Source organism: Battus philenor, unplaced genomic scaffold (genome assembly GCF_028537555.1).
Source record: "Battus philenor isolate CCGP_79_NKW_IND1 unplaced genomic scaffold, ilBatPhil1.0.hap1 SCAF_19, whole genome shotgun sequence".
Classification (NCBI taxonomy): Eukaryota; Metazoa; Arthropoda; class Insecta; order Lepidoptera; family Papilionidae; genus Battus; species Battus philenor.
In genome coordinates this window covers 13,032,075-13,036,018 of record NW_027181681.1, presented here as the reverse complement: position 1 = coordinate 13,036,018, position 3,944 = coordinate 13,032,075, and positions in this window count along the sequence as shown.

The window sequence follows — 3,944 nt, the reverse complement described above, 5'->3', positions numbered from 1 at the left end:
CCTTTTTCATTTGTATATAGAATCTCTCATGTTTGTGATTTATCGAACGGAATCGGAAAATGCTTATTATTTAATAGATGAATATTTAAATAACAAGAAACGTCGCATGATTTTGATTTCATTCAGGTTATATCAGATAAAGTGCATATGTATAAATCTGTGTTATACTTTATTAAAATATGTGTTGTTGTGGAGTTTCTTCCTGCTTTTCCTCCACAACTATAACACCGTACGAAGCAGAGTAGAGTCAATAATAAAATAGATTAAAAAACAAAAGTTGAAGATAAATAAGAGCTCTGTTTAAGGTGACATACACACACACACACACACACACACAACATATATATATATATATATATATATATATATATATATATATATATACATATATTAGCGGTGTACATTAGGTTACATTCTTTATAAAGTATACATACAAGAGAAACAAAAAGAAACAAAACCTAAGTTTATAATAAATGTTAAAAATATTAAAAGACGAGAAGATAAAAGTCAACAATATTTTATATTTAAATAAATAGTGCGAACGACGATGTGTGTGTGAAATGAAAATACTGAACGTTGCTTCTCGATATGTGTATGAAGAAAAATGAACCCGCGACTAACGATCGCAATTTTGAGTTCTCTACCGTTGGACTACCATTACTCTGATATTTAATTTTTTCCAGTATATCTCCTTCTAAGGTCTAAGGCAGAGTTCCCCAAACTTTTTTGTGTCGTAGACCCATTGCCATATTTTTCCGTGTTGGTTAGACCACCTACTTACCTGATATTGATTTCCTGTATATTTCTAACTGTAGTGAAGTTTAGTGTTAAAAACTTAAAGTAAAAACACATGTTAATTTATACATTTATTAATTGAATTTAAATATTCAAAATAAAATTTTGTATCTGTTATGTAAAATATACGTAACATTAAATAAACATAAAATAAACTATAAATAACTTAAGCAATCAGTCAACATTTTTTGTGAGAAGGATGAACCGGATGCTTTAATAATAAATTATCAACATTTTGCGTCAATAAGACAAAAGTCAATGGCGACATATATAAAATTTTTTTTACTACAAAGGTACTTTTATAAATAATGTAAATGTTTTGATATTATAAGATAGTATGATGTAAGTGAATAGGTACTATCAGTGTACGTGTTGAGATCCACTATCGTGGACCCCCATTTTCATTTCATGGACCCTCAAATTTTTTTTCGCTGACGTAGACTCATTACAGGTTGTCATAGACCCCTAGGGGTCGATATAGACCACTTTGGGAATCACTGATCTAAGGCATTTATTATCCAATAACAAGATATATAATTCAATATATGTCGAATTTTAATTTGTATGTTAGTACTATACCGCATAGTTTTATGTTTATTACTTCGGTAGTTTGGTAGTTTTTTATATATTCGGTTTATAGGTTACTCCGTATAGTATTTCCAGTTTTTTTACCGACCCATATGTTACGTCTGCAGTTTTTCAATTTCCGCGCGATGGTTTACGTACATCGTATTTCACAGATACGCAAAGTGAGATATTGCAACGTGAAATACTTTCACGGAACCTATATCCATTTCTCGTATAAACAATATGTACCTACCTCTGGTACGTTGCTCACGGTTATTTACGTTGTAAATTTAATCCATCAATGTTTTTCATGTCAACCTTCTTTTTTAGTTCTATCACTGTATTAAGGTTTTTTATGGCCCCCGCTTTTGAGGGCGTATCTTTGGGAAGGACAGTGTCGTTCATTTTCTTTACTGATTTTTTCACGCTCTTTTTCATGATCTGTCTTCTACTTCTACTTTTTTCGTTCCACAATTTTCTCAGTCTTTCTCTTCTGTTCTATCTATACATCCACCCTCAACCACAACATTCTAGGTTTCTTTATTCACAATTTTCTTTATATCTCAGGTTCACATTCTATTATTTATATATATTTATCACAGTTATTTCTTTTATTCTACTTGTTGCAATATTTTTATTGACAATTTAATTTTTTTTCTTTACTTTAGTGCTTACTTACTTTTTAATTTCCTATCTGACAATGAGCTTTTAAATAAGTTTTATTTCACTCTATTGCTGTTTTGGCTACCTTCTTACAGTAATTGTGAAAAGATTTTGATTCCTCTTCTTCTAACATGATGGAGGAGATGGTCGCCTCCTCAATATTCTTGACATACCGGCATTCGGATTCGACTCGGAGTCCTCCGAAGGCGGGTCAGTGGGCTACCAGGTGAACCACGGTTTGGTCCACGCCTGGTTCATAGAAGCACGAGGGGTCCTCTTTGAGCGTAAACCGGTGAAGGTACTCGGAGAACTCCTCGAGCCCCGTGAAGAGCTTGACCAAGACCGCGTCCACCTCCATGCTGCGTAGCACGCGATAGGCTGAGACGGCATCCGGGAACTGTATTAAGGTTAGCGTAGTAAGGTGATGTAGGAGTTACATACATTACGTCCTCATCAGATTTTTAATTCCAGTTTTGATCACGCCGAGATTGGACAACCTTCTGTCTTAATGCATAGAGCAATACCGTTAATTATCGTGTAATAATTAATATCCCTTTCAGGACCATAAGGTTACGGTACCTTATTTAATTAATTTAGCTAGATGTAATGAATTAATAGGGATTCTAAAAACATAATTTATACTAAAAAATCAAAAAAGTTTTTCATTTTTGTTGGAAATTTATGGGACAAATATGTCCCTATGGTCGCTAAGGGTTACTTTCTACTTAAACTCTAAATTTTGGTTTACTTGTTGGTAAGTCTGTTTTGTTGTAAATAATGTACATTTGTTACTTAGTGTACTTTTTTTTTACTTGTTTATGAACAATATAAATATAATAGGGCAAGTTATTTGTGGTACTCGGCGAAACAATTCCTGTTGTTAGATGATTGGTTAATGATTAGATGGATTGTTTTTTTGAGACGTTGAAGGTTCAGGTGATTCTTGCCGTTAAAGAGTCGTCGTCTCTTCAACCTCGACATCAAATACCCCTTGGTCATCATCCTGTACTAGAAGTCTTTGGTCTTCGTCATCAAGCACTAAGTCCTCATCGCTATTGTCGCCCACAAAAATTTGAAGAATTTTATTTTTTCGAAGTTCAAAAACTCCACGTCCCTTACGAAACATATTCTGAGAAAAATATGAGTAAGAAAATGATAGCATTTTGGTATATCACCAGGCCAAAAGTTAAGAAATTCCGTATAAAAAGTATCCCTTTACGCCGACAGGGACATTCGTGTCCCATAATCTTTATAACGATTTATCACAGAATACAACATAAATACATTACTACTGAATATTTAGAATAACAATTTATTTACCAGGTAATGATAATTTGACACTGTAAAAACTTGAAAAGCACTTTTACAATATCAATTATTTATTCCAAACAGCAGATCATTCGCGCCAAAAGAACTCTAACGTTCCGATGACGATAAACAACAAACGGTGTTAGTTATCCTATATTGCTAGTAAAAAATAATAAAAAGGTACTTTCCGAAATATTAAAACAAAAAAATAATTTACAATGGTTACGTAAATATTTAATTAATCCATGATTTTTGCTTGGGACACCGGCGTCCCCGTGGTCGTGAAGGGGATATATTAATTATAGTATATCAAAGTGTCACTTTCATTATAGCGCTAATTCTTAAAGAAAAATCGGGACAGACAAGGATTCCCAAAGTGACAAAGCGTAATTTTCTTACCTCGCGGTTCTCCTGTTTTATGCTGTAGAATTCCAATTGAAAAATGTACAGTATTTTATAAAATAATACATTATTTGACATTTGTCGTGGCATACACGCATATCTAACACTTTTAGGACAGACATACTGAGATCGTAAACATAAAAATATATTATCACGACTGTCGGGAAGTGGGGTGGACATTCTGTTGTTAATATAATTAAGTCGATCCC